The 17,119-nt window shown below is 39.7% G+C and overlaps 1 protein-coding gene across 2 annotated transcripts in view; it reads left to right on the forward strand.

The window, feature by feature from the left end:
• The window catches only part of KCNIP4 (potassium voltage-gated channel interacting protein 4), a 674,319-nt gene that overhangs the window by 215,198 nt on the left and 442,002 nt on the right, over positions 1-17,119 (forward strand). The gene's annotated exons all lie outside the window — the stretch shown is intronic.

The following is a 17,119-nucleotide window of genomic DNA, read 5'->3' on the forward strand; positions in this document are numbered from 1 at the left end:
GTGAGGATTTTTTTTTTTTCATCTTGAGGTGTAATGCATACTGAAGGCTGTAGTCTTTGATCTTCATCAATAAGTGCTTCATGTCTTCTTTATTTTCAGTAAAGAAGGTTGGTCGTGTGCATATTGAAGGTCGTTAATGAGTTTTCCTCCGATCCTGATGCTATGTTCTTCTTCATATAGTTCAGCTTCTCTGATTATTTGCTGAGCATACAGATTGAATAAGTATGGTGAAAAGATACCACCCTGACACCATCCACCTTTCCTGATTTTAAACCACACATTATCCCCTCGTGTTTGTGTACAAATATATGTACACAACCAGAGTTATATGGCTAATCTGTAAACAGCAAAACCAGGACAAGTGCCAAGTGCTAGTAACCCCCTCAAATAATCCTGTCAACATTCTTTCATTTGTTCTTTAGCATATATATTTGTATTTATATTTATATGGAGCCCTGATGGCACAGTGGTTAAGAATTCGGCTGTTAACCAAAAGGCTGCCAGTTCAAATCTACCAGCTGCTCCTTGGAAACCCTATGGGGCAGTTCTACTCCATCCTATAGGATCACAATGAGTCAGAATCGACTGGATGGCAATGGTTAATATATTCATATAGCTCCTGTATGGACTAACCTAGACACTGTGGATACAAACAAACAGCATCCACCCCATCTCCACTTTCAAGGAGTTTACAGTAAAGTGGGTTCTATTGAGGATTAGGATGGAAAGGAGCAAAGAGTAAACATAAAGGAGGAGGACCCAACATCACTCAGTGAAGAAGCACCTTGGAACTGGTGCTTTCTGAACTTCATTTTAAAGAATGGCTAGGAATTACACAGGTGAAAAAGGGAAAGAAAAGAATTTTAGTTTGTGCAGTGGTTCAGAGGCAAAATACCTTAGTGCAATGCTTCTCAACCCAGATACACATCAGAATCATTTGTTGTTGCCGTTAGTTGCCCTCAAGTCTTCTCGGACTTATGAACCCATGTATATAAGTCAGGAAACTTTGTCCTGTGCTAGGCTACCTTCATGATCACTGGTATGTTTGAGTCAGTTGCTGTGGCTATTGGAGTCAGTCTTTTTCATTGAGGGTTTCTGTCTTTTTTTTGCTAACCCTTTACCAAATGGAAAGTCCTTTTCTAGCAGTTGGCCCTTCCTGATGACACTTGGGCTCCACCTCAGCCTATTAAGAATCTCTGTAGTTTACCTCAAGTAGACGCATGAGACTGAGTGGGCAGCTCCTGTCTGGAGGCGAGATGAGAAGGCAGAGGAGGACAGGACCTGGTTGAATGGACACAGGAAATACAAGGTGGAGAGGAGGAGTGTTCCGTTACATTACAGGAGAGCAACTAGGGTCAAATAACCACATGCGTATAAGTTTTTACAAGAGAAACTGACATGAATTGTAAAGTTTCACTTAAAGCACAATGAGAGTAAAATAAAATCATCCTAAAAAAGTAGTTCCAAAAAAAAAAGGATCCCTGTAGTTATGTTCTAGCCATCTGTGTTCCAATCTTGCCAGGTGACTCTAATGTGAGGTCAGAATTGAGAAGCCCCAGCTTAGAAGGTTTATAAAACTGTGAGTCATTCAATATGGTTTATTCATAGGATATGAGGAAAAGAATAGTGAAAAGGGATACTGGAACAGAAGGGCGAGGACAGGTCATTTAAGGCACCCTCCTTGGCCCCCAAGGTTTTGCCAGAGAAATAAAAATCCCATCATGGCTTTATGTACTTCAGTCAGTACGGTGTGAATTATAGGTCAGGGAATGGTGTTTAACAAGTGTCCAAGTCGGGGGTGTCTGATACACTGTTTTCATTCACAGTGGTTTAATTAGCATTTCTGCTTCAACACTGCGTACATTATCTCATCTTTTCACACACTGGTTTATCCCAAGAACTTTGGCTTTCACCAAACAAACATGATTTAAATAGCACACTTTAAATATGTGCCCTATTATTCTGCATTTAGAAGGACCTGAAGCCTGTGTCTTAGCTACACTGTGAGGTGAGAAAAATTCCCCTGAACTGAGAACTTCTGTAGATTCACTACCAATCCCAAATTGAACAACAGCTTAGAAAGAGGGGGACTTTCAATGCCTGCAGCTGCTGTGTGTGAATAAAGGAAGCCACAGTGGAGAAATGCAAAATTTATACTTGGCCTGTACCCCCTTGTGCAAAAAGTAGTGGAGTGTAGAGAAAGAGTGTGGGTCTATGGTCTGAGACACGAATCCCTCTTTCCTCAAATCCCAGCCAGTCTCACTGCTTCCCAGAAGGGTGATATTGGTAGAGTTGTTTAATCCATCTGAACCAGATTTTCTCACCTGTGAAATAGGAAGGTAATGAATATTTTATGGTGTACTTTGTCCCAAGTGCTGCACTGATGCTTTTAACACATATAAATTTATTTAATCCTCCCAACAGTTCTTTGAGATCATAAACATTGTTGTTGTAGTTAGGTGCCATCGAGCTGGTTTTTAACTCATGGAGACCCCATGTGACAGAGTAGAACTGCTTCATAGGGTTTTCTAGTTTTTTTTTTTTTTAATCTTTATGGGAGCAGATCACCAGGTCTTTCTCCATGGAGCCGCTGGGTGACTTCAAACCACTAACCTGTCAGTTAGCAGCCGAGTGCTTACTGGCTGCATTTTATACATTAGGTAAGAAGGCTTCGAAAGGTAAGTAGCAGGCTCCAAACCCCAATCTCTTACACAGAGTTTACCTCTTATTAAAAAGCACATCGAGAAATAACATATTTTGGGCTTCTAGGGAGGTAGTAAGATAAGTAGGAAGTAGCAGGCAGTCATGCCTCTTACAAATCATAAACATAAGCATAATATGGACTACACTAGTGTGAGCAGGTTGCAAGTGAAAACCTTTTCTCCCAGAAAAATACTAGTATGTCTTCTGTCTTTGTATTTATTGAGCACCTACCATGTGCTTTTATAGTCTTTTATAGTGGCACAATGGCTCAGGAAACAGGGTCCTCATCTTTAATCAACATAGCCTCCTATTCTGACTTGATTAAAAAACAAAACAAAAAACCCATTGCCATCAAGTTGATTCCGACTCATGGCAACTTCATGTATTACAGAGCAGAATTGCTCCATAGGGTTTTTTTGAGCCGTAATTTGAATGATAGCAGATGGGCAGGCCTTTCTTCTGTGGCGCCACTGGCTGGGTTCAAACCACCAATCTTCAGGTTATTAGTTGAGCAAAACTATTGCTGCACACCCAAGGGGCCTTCGCTGACTTGGCAGGGAAAACAAAAACTCAGTTCTAAATGCTTTTTTTGCTGAGTGTGGTTTGTTTATAAAACAAACAACAGAAATGTAATTTCTGTGTAATTTTGAAATGTCACCTGCTTCATAAGCAAGAACTGGTTTGATTTTCGCTTCGACAAAGTAGATTTCCTTTCTTCCTTCCTTTTTTTTTTTTTTTTTTAATCAGCAGGGAAAAGATCTAGAAAGCAGTGGGTTTCTGCTCTCTTCATCTCATGGGAGTGTCTCTGAGCATGGGCTCCTGTTGCTGGGTGCTGACCCGTTTTCTCTTGACTTTCCCTCATTGTTCCTTCCTGTTTTGTTTTGTGCTTTAGGTTGTCCTAGCTTCTCCTTGCATCTGTTTGTAATGTAGATAATTGAACAAGCCAATATGATTTATTCTAATTCCCCAGCTTATTAAATCATGCACTTGAAGGTCAGTGTTAAACAGAAACAAACCAGGAGTCCTTTTAATAAACTTGGATGGTTATGCAAGGCCAATGTGATGGAAACCAAAGATTCAGAGACTTCTGTTTTAGGATCTTTCCGTTATACCTCATAAATATCAATTGAGATGCATAATGAATTTCTTGGCCTCAAAGCTTGGAAAGATTTTTATATACCTTTTTTGACTTTTGATTGTGCAGGGCAGCATGTTTAGCAAAAAGTGATTGATCAAGGATAGGCTACAAAAAGGGAAGGAAGATTGAGGGCATCTAAATGGGAGTAAAGCAAAACAAGAACAACCTCTGGTTCAGTAATTGGAGAGTGTGGTTAATTAGGTAAGAAGCCACTACGTGAGTATGTCGGACAGTTTCTGATATTCAACATCTTCATTTGTTCATTTTATTTATTCAGTAAACATAATATTGAGCCCTTGCTATATGTTGGGTGCTCTTCTAAGCTCTGGGGATATACCGTGAACAGGACATGCATGGTCACTGCCATCCTGGGTAGGGTGGGTGAGGCTGGGGAGGGCGTGGAGGGTCAGGTAGGATGGTAGTGCAGATGATAAACCAGGTAATAAATTAATGAATAAAATGATTTCAGATAGGAATAAGTGCAATTAAAAAAAATAGATTAACAGCGTAATGAGGGACAAGATAGTGTTACTTTGTTTTTAAGTTTGGTTTGCCCAAAAAGCAGACCCTGAGACAAGGAATTGGGAGGAGGGACAAGAACGTTATTTTGATGAAGAAGGGAGACAAGAAAATGAGAAAAGACAGTTAAGGCAAGAACCAACTCCTCATGGACGAATGGATGCAAGGAACCATTGCTCATAAGGGAACAGTTAACTTGTGTCCTCAGGACAGGCTGGGATGTGGCCACTATCTGCAGATACCAGAGTGACAGGATATGCCTTGGACTCTATCCTCTTGAGTTGAGACCCGAATGATGGGGAGAACTTGGGTTGTAAAGATCGCTGATAGAAGGAGTAGGAAAGGAAAGCCCAAAGGTGAGACCAAGTGTGGCCTGTTGTAGGGATAGAAAGACCAGTGCTGGGCTAGATGATGGAGTACCTTGGAGGTCAAGGTGAGGATTTAGGAACTGATACTCATGTCTGACCTTAGCAGAGAGCCCAGAGCTCTTTCTACCCTGATGATTTTTTTCATTTCTCTTTTGATTTAAAGATGTCAGGACACTCTTGCTACCTGCCTTGTGTCTATAAGGAAACCATTTAGCTTCTCTGGACCTTGGTTTTCTCATGTGTAAAATGAGAATGCAGACTTGATCCCTTCAAGAAGCACCATTTTTCTCCTTCACTAAAATGGAAGCTCCACGAGAGCAGGAAATACTTCTCCCACTTCTCTAGCCCCCAGCACAAAGTTGGTTTCAATAAATATCCATTGACAGAATTCTGAATTTTGTGCTGGGCTTTGGAGTCAGATATAGCAGGACCAGTTGCTATCCAGTCGACTGTGACTCATGGCAGCCCTGTGTGTGTCAGAGTAGAACTGTGTTCCATAGGGTTTTTAATGGCTGATAATTCTGAAGTAGATCGCCAGGCCTAGCTTCTAAGTTGCCTCTGGGTGGACTCGAACCACCAACATTTCAGTTAAGCTTGTTAACCATTTGGACCACCCAGGGACTTCAGAGTCAGTTATGTAATGGCTCAAGTCTGTCCTCTGCCTGTTTGAACTGTGCTGTCTGGGACAAATTGTTCAATTCTCAGTGCCTCAGTTTCCCTCTGTGTTCAATAGGGATAATAATTCTCCGCAAAGAATCATTAGGATTACATGAGATACTGTATGTGAAACCACCTAGACTAGCACAGCACCGAATGTTTAACTGAGTTATCATCCTATCTTTTTGCCCTATAAGGCCAGCCAGAGCCTCCTTCGTGGTCCTTCTGATCCTTAGGAAGTACTCTGACTGCAGTCCTGGCCTTGTAAAGGCTGACTTTGTATAACAATAGGCTACGTTTATTTAATCATTAGAGTCTTTGCTGTTAATGTTTATGCTTGGTGAAAGGCCACAGATTGGAAAGGTTACAGGTTTGGTCTCTCCAAGACAATGGCAAGATATTTATACACTCAGGAATCTGAATCATGAACCAAAGCCCCAGATTCACTGCTAGCATTTTACGTTTGAACTCTCAAGACTGAAAAGGAATTGTTCAAATTAAGGCTTCAGCCACACAGTAACTCAGGCTAATCTTCTAAGAAGTCCCCAACACCTCCACCCAAGAGAAAGTAAAACAGCAACTAAGCTTTTCAGGGAAATGTTATAAATGTTTTGCTCCTTGTGGATCCCCCCCACCCCACCAATAGATATGCCAAAAAATATAACAAGTGATGTAATTCTCTTACTTTACCTTCAATAAGAGTTAGAATGGAACGGACCATTATGTTAGGAGGACAAGGAGTAGTGTTGTTTTTTAAGCTGATTAAAATTGCATTCAGAGTCCAAAACGCTTGTTCTTTTCTTTTAGTTCAAATTGCCTTTGTTAATTTGCCTTGACCTAACTGCTGCCGAGTCTGTTTGGACCCCATGTGTGTCAGAGTACAGCTGTGCTCCATTGCCTTGACCTAACTGCTGTCAAGTCTGTTTGGACCCCATGTGTGTCAGAGTACAGCTGTGCTCCATTGCCTTGACCTAACTGCTGTCGAGTCTGTTCGGACCCCATGTGTGTCAGAGTACAGCTGTGCTCCATTGCCTTGACCTAACTGCTGTCGAGTCTGTTCGGACCCCATGTGTGTCAGAGTACAGCTGTGCTCCATAGCATTTTCAATGGCTGATTTTTTGGAGGTAGATCACCAGGCCTTTCTTCCAAGTTACCACAGTGAATTGGCAACTTCAGACTTTTGGTTAGCAGTTAAGTGCCTTAACAGCTTGTACCACCCAAACCTAACCAAAACTAAACCCATTGCTGTCCAATTTCAACTCATAGCAACCCTATCAGATAGAGTAGAACTGCCCCATAGGGTTTCCAAGGAGTGCCTGGTGGATTCAAACTCCTGACCTTTTGGTTAGCAGCCATAGTTCTTAACTGCTATGTCACCAGGGTTTTCTGCACCCTAGGACTCCCTAATTTACCTTATTCCAGTGCTTTTCAGTGGCTGATTTTTCAGAAGTAGATCACCAGGCTTTTGTTCCTAGGCACCACTGGGTGGACTCGAACCTCCAACCTTTAGGTAAGCAGCAGAGAACATTAACCGTTTGCCATATCCAGGGATTTCTAAATCCCTTAACACCCACCTCCTGGGTAAATGGCCAAGATGGGGAGCAGGGGCAGAGGGCAGACATATTGAGTGCAGGAGGCATCTGAGGTTGAATATGCATTGTTAGAATTTCAGTTATTGCAATTTCTCTTGCCTTCCACAGTCAATTTTACTGGAAATCATTTGTGTCATTCCAGAATAAAGTGGCTTGCATATTCACTGAGAAGTAGTTTGTAACTTTAAAATATACCATGGGCCAAACTGTCACGTACTCAAGCTCCTCATATACAAAACTTTCTGAAGGCCCAGCTTTTCTCGTAAGCACTTTGGGATCTTGTGACTAGATGTTGGCATTTCCAGCTCTCACACACAAATTAACCAAAGCCTCATCACACCAGTAGCGTCATCAGGAGGGTGCAGGGGGTGTGGACCTCACCGGGTGACACTGTCAGAGGGGGTGGCACCAAAATGACCATCTATAAATTTTTCATGTAGTGTTTCAGCAGAAATATATTATTTTTTATAAAAATATTATTGTAGTTAGTTATAACAACAAAGGTTTTCCATAAGCCCAGCTTATATGTGTGTCAGTATACCTAAAGGCTAAAACTCTATGCTAATTTACTTTTTGTACCTTCTAATGTGTTCCGGTCGGAGATGTCATTATTAACTAATTACAATGACACTTCAAATCACATGGCTTCCTCTGCAGGTGCTACAGGCACTTGCTGTTATTTTCAGTGCTGTGGATGTTTGTATAGTTGCTGATTTTGTCAAATTTGTGTTTTAGCTACAATGTTATATTAGCATAGAGGGAAGACACCATGAGTTACTGTACTGGGTGACACACACCCTAGTGATATCGCTGAATAACACTGGACAAACACTCATCCTGTGTTGACCTTGGAGTCCTAGTGGTACAGTGGTTAAGAGCTCAGCTGCCAATCAAATGTTTGGCAGTTCGAATCCATCAGCAGCTCCTTGGAAACTTTATGGAGTGGTTCTACCCTCTCTTATAGGGTGGGTTGCTGTGAGCCGGCTTTGGGTTTCGCTTTTTGGCTATGTCAGCCTTGGTGGTCTCTATTCTTCAGAAGCTCAGAAGGAAGGGTTTGTGAAGGCTGGAGCCATCCCAGAGATAGTTCCTCATTTGTCCCTCCCTGGAGGATCACACCCCTCTCAGCACCAACCTATCGGGCTCCCTTGGGTGTCAGGCATTTTTTCCCTGTGTTTCTACATCACACAAAGTGTTGGGTTGTCGATGCTGACACACTGAACAACAACACTTAATTAACAAGCACAGACAATTATAGCACCTTTTACTAATTAATTTACCCCAACTTTAATTTCGTTTGCCTTTCAGTTTCTAACTTCTAACTAAACCTGCTAATTACTTTGTGCTAATTCTGTTGCGTTCCGCTAGAAGGGAGAGAAAAAAAAAAAATCTTACCCGCATCGGTTTTGGAAAGAAAAGGGGACAGTGAATTTAATAAAGGACCTAATTCCTATGCTTAAGAATTTTAGGTGAGACCGTGGGAAAAGGCATTGTTTTTATTTTATTTTTATTAACTATTCAGCTTTAATAAGAAATAGTTTCGGTGTTTGGTTAAGCCATGGTCCATGTATCAAAATCCTTCTCCTCTTTCTTGGTCAACTCAAAATGCTACCTTCTCCATGATTCCTACTCTGCAATTACTTCCTTGATTACAGCAGATTGTGCCCACCTCCGAACCTCTGAAGTGTTTAACTCAAGTTGTTGTTGATGTTAGTTGTTATCAGGTTGACTCCAACTCATGAGGACCTCATGTATAACAGAATGAAACGTTGCCCAGTCTTGCACCATCTTCATGATCGTTGGTATGTCTGAGTCCCTTTTTATGGCTATCCTGTCAATCTATCTCATCAAGGGTTTCCCTTATTTTCATTGACCCTCTGCTTTACCAAACATGATGTCCTTTCCTAGTGATTGGTCTTTCCTGATGACATGTTCAAAGTGAGTTTAAGTCAAGTTAGCATCACTTAAGCATTCAAGTGGAGTACGTGGGAGGCACAAATGGCCACTAATGTAAAGGTTAACAGTTACCCAGAGGTACCTCAGAAGAAAGGCCTGGCAATCTACTGCCAAAAGATCACAGCCATTAAAAATCCTGTGGAGTACAGTTCTACGCTGACAGACATGGGGTTGCCATGAGTCAAAATCACTTCATGGCCCTGCATGGTTTGTTTGTTTTTTTAAGTATTCAAGTGGGCCAAAATATAACTTTATTTTTGTGTAACTGAACTTGATGTCTGTCTTAAACTTTCATTCTGTCTGATGTAAAAAACTCATCAAATATAGGTAAATTCAACCAATTGTCTGATTTATCTCAGCCATTTCAAATGTAAATGTGATTAAATTCAAGATGCCATCCCTCTTCTGAGATGGATGCTCAGGTCTGAGAGTCCTACTCAGATACCAGTATGGTATTGACAAGAGGTCAAGTCTGCTTCCTCATGTTGGTCTGTCTGGATATGATGCTGATCAAGTCACACTTTCTGCCATTGGGCCTGCCCTCTGTATAGAGCATCTTAGGGGCAGAGAGGAGGATTTTAGAGAAACACACATTAGAAGGCTCACCAACATAGAGAGGGTGGGCTCAAAATCTTAACACAGCACCCCTCTCTCCCTTGCTCTGTGGAGATAAATGAAGACCACTCAGATGAGAAGAAACAGAGAATATTTATTCAAAGCTTGCATTAACAAGGGAGTCAGACACCATCACCTGTGTCTCGCGGAGACTTAAAGTCTATCAGTGGAATGGGAGCTTTAGAGTGAAAACAGGGGAAGGGTTCTGGTATGCTTTAATTGGAGGGTGTCAGCTCATGGAAACAGGGCATCTTATGTGATTGGTTTGAGAAGCATATTTAGCTTTCAGTTGATCTTGAGTTGGAAGTATGGGCAAAAATTAGGCAAGCTGGAAGCTATTGACCTAGTCTTGACTGCTCTGTGCTAATAGCTACAGAGGTTGTGGTCTGATTTCCTGGGCTGGTTGTGGGTCAGAGTTCTGTGGTCACATATGGCCTGGCCATTGCCTGTTTGTATACTCACTGTCTCAGAGCTATGAGGAAGCAACATGATGGCTCTCAAACTTTAGTATTATCAGATTGAATCTATCTCACACACACACACACACACACACACATTCAAGGTAAAACCTAACAGCTATTGAATTTCTGTTTGGGATTATGAAAAAGTTTTAGAAACTGATATTCATGATGATTGCCCAACACGGTGAATGTAATTGATGTCACTGAATCATACACTCAAAAATGGTCATAATATAAATTTTGTTATACTCTATAACAAAATGAAAACGAGCAAACAAACCTCTTGGCTCATCATGCCACATTTGTCCACATGTTTCTTCCATTCCCCCAAGTGTTATTATCTCCTTGGAAATCTTTCTTAGTCATTTTATACTCTCAGTACAGTGACTAACACACAGCAAATCAGTGTTTAATGTGCACTTCTAGCTTTGTCTACATTCTTTTATCTATGTCTTTGGATAGATTATGACTAACAAAAAAGATTCAGCTCCAGGGTAGAAAATAAAGCATCTATTGCCCACTCTGAGTGCTAATTGTCTAAAGCGCTGTGGCTTCCCACTCTCCAGCGGAGACAAGCAAACAGGGACAAGACATTAAGGATAATAGTGTGAGGGAATTGGAAAACATAAAACAAAGAAATGGACCAAAGGCCCATTTGAACTGCCCAAGTCAGTTTGATGCGCATCGTAGCCTCCCCCACAACGGTTCCTGTCCACATGAAAAACTGAGCTAGACTGAGCTGGTAATTTACTGAATCCTTTCATTGCATCTCCCTGGGAAATAGCATCAACTCTTTGGCAAGTAGTCTGTTCAGGGTAAATCAATTTTGACAAAATTGCTTTCATTAATTTCTCTGAGTACCCAATTAAATGCCATTGTTATTTTTATTTAAATGGAACTTTTCTCACACATTTATATTTAAAAAGAGATATAATGAGAAGTCAATACATTAATACATTCAAGTGTTCATTCCTTCATTCATTAGCATAATGGTTAATAACTTCATCTGTAGTGCAGTGGCTATCAAGCGTGGCTGCGGATTAGAATCACCTAGAGAGATGGGGGGAAAAAACTGTACTTATTCTGCACATAAGCTCAATTAAATAAGAAGCTCTGAGGGTGGGCCTGAGGATTTTTAAAACTCCTCAGGTGATTCCAGTGTGCAGCTAAGGTTGAAAGTCCCTGCTACAGAACTAGATCTCCTGGACTAATTCTCAGCAACACTGCTTACTAATTCAGAGCAAGTTGCTTACCCTCTTTGAGCCTCAGTTTTCTCATCTTTAAAATGGTGAAGAGACTGTAATCTACCTCACGGGAACTGTGAGAGGATTAAAAGAGATTGTGCATAAAAAATGCATGTACAGTTCCTGGCACATAGTAAATTATGTCTTAGTTGTATCATTATTATTTTTTATTAATTTCAATAATATTAAGATTTCCATTATCATTATGCCCTATGGGAATATAGAAAAGTGAAAAATAAGAAAAATATTTAACTAATAATCATGGGCAGAATTATATTTAATGTAGCTGTTGTTGTTAGGTGCCGTCGAGTTGGTTCCAACTCATCGCTACCATATGCACAACAGAACAAAACACTGCCTGGTCCTGCACCATCATCAACAATCTTCGGTATGTTTGAGTTCATTGCTGCAGCCACTGCGTCAGTCTATCTTATTGAGGGCCTTACTCTTTTTCACTGACCCTCTACCTTACTGAGCATCATGTCCTTCTCCAAGGACTGCTCCCTCCTGATAACATGCCCAAAGTACAGGAGATGAAGTCTTGCCATCCTCCCTTCCAAGGAGCATTCTGGTTGTACTTCTTCCAAGACAGTATTGTTCATTCTTCTGGCAGTCCATGGTATGGTCAATATTCTTCACCAACACTGTAATTGAAAGGCATCAATTCTTCTTTGGTCTTCCTTATTCATTGTCTGGCTTTCACATGCATATGAGGCAATTAAAAACACCATGGCTTGGGTCAGGCACATCTTAGTCTTTAAAGTGACATCTTTGCTTTTCAACACTTAAAAGAGGTCTTTTGCAGCAGATTTGCCCAATGCAATATGTCATTTGATTTCTTCACTACTGCTTCCATGGGTGTTGATTGTGAATTCAAGTAAAATGAAACCCTTGACAACCACAGGCTTCTCTCTGTTTATCATGGTGATGCTTATTGGTCCAGTTGTGAGGATTTTTGTTTTCTTTACGTTGAGGTGTAATCCATACTGAAGGTCATAGTCTCTGATCTTCATCAGTAAGTGCTTCAAGCCCTCTTAGCTTTCAGGAAGCAAGGTTGTGCTATCTGCGTATCATAGCTTATTAATGAGTCTTCCTCCAATCCTGATGCTGTGTTCTTCTTCATATAGTCCAGCTTCTCAGATTATTTGCTCAGCATATAGATACAACTCTGATCCTCACCATTCCTGATTTTAAGCCATGCAGCATCCCCTTGTTTTGTTGCAACGACTGCCTCTTGGTTTATGTACAGGGTCCTCATTAGCACAATTAAGTGCTCTGAAATTCCCATTCTTCACAATGTTACCCATAATTTGTTATGATCAACATAGTCAAATGCCTTTGCATAGTCAATAAAACACAGGTAAACATCTTTCTGGTATTCTCTGCTTTCAGCCAAGATCCATCTGACATCGTTTCATGTCCTCTTCTCAGTCAGGCTTGAATTTCTGGCAGTTCCCTGTCGATGTATTGCTACGACTGCTTTTGAATGATCTTCAGCAAAATTTTACTCACGTATGATATTAATGATATTGTTTGATAACTTCCACATTCTTTTGCATCACTTTTCTTTGGAATGGGCAGAACTATGGATCTCTTCTGATCAGTTGGCCAGGTATCTGTCTTCCAAATTTCTTGACATAGACAAGTGAGGGCCTCCAGGGTTTTATCCACTTGCTGAAACATCTCAATTGGTATTCCATCAATTCCTGGAGCCTTGTTTTTTGCCAATACCTTCAGTACAGCTTGGACTTCTTCCCTCAATAACATCGGTTCTTGATCATACGATACCTCCTGAATTGGTTGAATGTCGACCAATTTTTTGGGTAAAATGACTGTGAATTTCTTTCATCTTTTTTTGATGCTTCTTGTGTTGTTCAATATTTTGCCCAAAGAATCCTTCAAAATTGCAACTTCAGGCATGAAATTTTTCTTCAATTTTTTCGGCTTGAGAAATACCAAGTGTGTTCTTTCCTTTTGGTTTCCTAACTCTGTGTCTTTGCACATTTCATTGTAATACTTTATTTTGTCTTCTCATGCCTCCCTTTGAAATCTTCTGTTCAGCTCTTTTACTTCATCATTTCTTTCATTCATTTCACGTAGTTATGAAGGTAAACTATGCTGTGAAAGAAAAGAGGGAAAAATAGTGGGGTCTTGGGGATATCTTTGAAGTGGGGACAATTTAGTTGAGTCACAAGTCTTTTTTTTCTAATAATTTGATCTAGAAAGAAGACACATTTATTAATAACTTAGTTAAAAAATTTTTTTTTTTAGTTGAAAGCCTTACTTAAAAAAAATCAAAAACAGTTACTCAAATTTGTTTTCTATTTTGTTCTTGGTGGAGCGGGCAGTGTTGCTGTTGTTAGGTGCCGTCGAGCCGGTTCCGACTCATAGCGACCCTATGCACAACAGAAACGCTGCCCAGTCCTGTGCCATCCTTACAATCATTTTTTTTGCTTGAGCTCATTGTTTCAGCCACTGTGTCAATCCACCTCATTGAGGGTCTTCCACTTTTCTGCTGACCCTGTATTCTGCCAAGCATGATGTCCTTCTCCAGGGATTGATCCCTCCTGAGAACATGTCCAAAGTATGTAAGACTCAGTCTCACCATCCTTGCTTCTAAGGAGCATTCTGGTTGTACTTCTTCTAAGACAGATTTGTTTGTTCTTTTGGCAGTCCATAGTATATTTAATATTCTTCGCCAACACCACAATTCAAAGGCGTCAAATCTTCTTCAGTCTTCTTTATTCATTGTCCAGCTTTCACATGCATATGATGCGATTGAAAATACCATGGCTTGGGTCAAGCGCACCTTAGTCTTCAAGGTGACATCTTTGCTCTTCAACACTTTAAAGAGGTTCTTTGCAGCAGATTTACCCAGTGCAATGCATCTTTTGATTTCTTGACTGCTGCTTCCATGTCTGTTGACTGTGGATCCAAATAAAATGAAATCCTTGACAACTTTAATCTTTTCTCCATTTATCATGATGGTGCTAAGTGGGCAGTAAGGAGGATCAATTTAAATGTCAGGCCATATTATACTTTTGGAAAATCTCAGAGGGGAAAAGCAAATATAGTTAAACTCATGATGTACCTAGATGCTTAATGAATAGGAATTAAAGACCATATTGGGTAGTTCAATGTCTGCCTTGTTCAGTTCCTTTTTGAGGGAAATCCCTCTGTCCACAGGCCCTGATGAGGTAGGCTTAACTGTCAGCAGCATTTCCAGCACAAATAATCTGGTTTTGTTCATGTATCTTCATGCCCGGCCATCTGTTTGACCCAGGCAAGGCATGTTATCTGTGAGCAGCCAATCTATGACTGAAAATTTGCCTGCCAGGGAATCTATTCTGAAAGCTTTTTCCAGCTAGGAACAACTACAGTTATAACCAGCCCAACCACATTCCCATCTTGGGAATAATAAACCAGATATAGGGTGAATTAAAAACTCAAAGACAAATGGAGAGAACTATGATGGTGCAGAAGATATGAGGAAGCACAAGTCATATATATATATTTATTTATTTAGAGAAAAGCAAGTCTTTAGTCATTAGTGGCAGAAGCTACAGAACAAGAGACCAAGAGTTTGTGGGACCTGAACAAGAGATAGGAAGCTGTAGTCATTTATAGAGTTGTAAGATTAGTAATCTCTACCTGCCAAGAAGAAATTAAATACTCTGATGTGCAGAAAGACCTGAAGATCTGCTTCCATAAAGATTACAGCCTAGAAAGCTCTATGAGGCAGTTCTACTCTGTCACATGGGCTTGCTATGGTTCAAAAACTGACTGGATGGCATCCAACATGTATGTGTCCTTAAAAAGCTTATATCTGTTAGACTTATTACTGGATGCCAGCTTTTTTTTTTTTTTTTGCTGAGGTTCTAATATATCTTATTTCATTTCAATGAAATAGAATATTGATTGGAAAGTATTTTTTCCCACTTAATAGTGGTAGCCAAGAATATCATACTAAGGTTTGCTTTTTTTTTGGTGCTCCATTTATTCCCAAAGGCTAAAAAACCACTTTAGCGTTATTGATCTGTCTCTTAGCATAGTGCAGAAAACTTTTGGATTAGATTTTTAAAGCCTTTGTTTAGTTTAGTTTTACAATTAAACTCCTGCTAAAGCTGAATTGTCCAACATTTTAGTCAATACTGGAAATATATGTTTTCAATCCCACTTGCTACTATTTTGAGGTGACTTCAACATGAAGTTTCTAGAAAATCCAGGTGGAAATATTTTGTTATGTTTAAAACTAATTCTTACTTATTGACTTAAATGATGAGAATTTTTCAGAGCCTTCTATGAGTTAAATATCATGTTTTGGGGTAAAAACAAAAATTATAAACCCATGATTTCTGACCTAAATGAGATAAGGGTTTATTTTTGGGGGAAAAAAAAATTTTTTTTATAAATGTCAAGTTATATGAAACTATTATAGGAGGTAAATTACGAATCCTAACAATGATTGCAATTATATTAAAGTGTGTGTGGTTAGCTATATATGTCCTATGAGGATGGGAAGATGTGAGGGGAAATGCGTTTCAGAAGGTTACTGTGAGGAAAACAATGTGAGGAAGGTGACAAATGCCGGATGAGCCATTCCAGGAACATTAAGGAAAATGGCCTGGTGGTGCGGGGAACCCATGCTGAAAACTGATGAAAATTAAGGTTAGATTAACAAAAAGCAGCCAGATCGCTACAAATCGTAAGGATTTTTGTTATTCTGGTATAGGATAGGAAGCCATTGAAGTTTCTGGAGTTGAAGAATGACTTTATTCTTCAACTGACAAACCCCACTATATTCTAACTTTGAAATCATGACAAAATCTACCACACGCTGAATATTTACTAGGTGCCCAGATGCCATTACTAAATGTTTATTATACATTCCTTTATTAAAACTTTATAATGATACCACAAACCATAAAAAACAAAAAAAAAGCAAACCCACTGGTAAAAATATAATAGCTCTGAATTTAAAGCCATAACTTAGAGATTTATGTTTGATCATGTCTCTGCAACTTCCTTGCTGTGTAACTCTGGGCAAGTTTCTTAACCTTTGTAAAGCTTTTTTATGATACCACAAACCATAGAACCATTAATATCAATTATGATGAAGAGTTTCTTCATTGGTGATTGATGATATTAATGGTGAGGAAACCCTGTGGGGCAGTTCTACCCTGTCCTGTAGGGTCGCTATGAGTAGAAGTCTCCTTGACGGCAGTGGGTTTGCTTTTTTGTTTTGTTTTTTACGGTTTGTGGTATCATTAGAAAGTTTTAATAAAGGAATGTATAATAAACATTTAGTAATGGCATCTGGGCACCTAGTAAATATTCAGCGTGTGGTAGCTTTTGTCATGAGTTCAAAGTTAGTATATAGTGGGGTTTGTCAGTCAGTGCTGATTGTCACGGAGATGGAAAGATAAAGAGGTTTTTTTTTTTTTTCCTATTTTAATATATTGAGTTTAAGACAAAAGTGAAGCATATACTAAGATATTATCAGTAAAATGCATGCATGTTTTTAGTCTACGCTGTTTATTTAGGTCTGTGGATAACCCAGACTACTCTGTAGCACTATAGTCTTGCATGCGCTATGTACACAAATGAAGGGGAAGTGAATTTAGACAATTAGCAGAGGAATTCTGGTCCTGATTTGTAACCTCCAAAACTTGGATGAATTGTGTTTGTTTGTTTAAATGGAATCATGTGGATAATTGCATCACTGTGGAGACTGGTAGAATATATGCTGGCAGGGGCACAGGAGGATGTTCTGTTTTGAATGTAAACATTTCTGTTCAATTTCCTATTATATTCTGAAGCTGTAGAGGTCATTTTACAAATTATAGAAAGAGCTCTGATAAGACAGAAT

The sequence above is a fragment of the Elephas maximus genome, chromosome 5 (assembly GCF_024166365.1).
Source record: "Elephas maximus indicus isolate mEleMax1 chromosome 5, mEleMax1 primary haplotype, whole genome shotgun sequence".
NCBI classification, from domain to species: Eukaryota; Metazoa; Chordata; class Mammalia; order Proboscidea; family Elephantidae; genus Elephas; species Elephas maximus.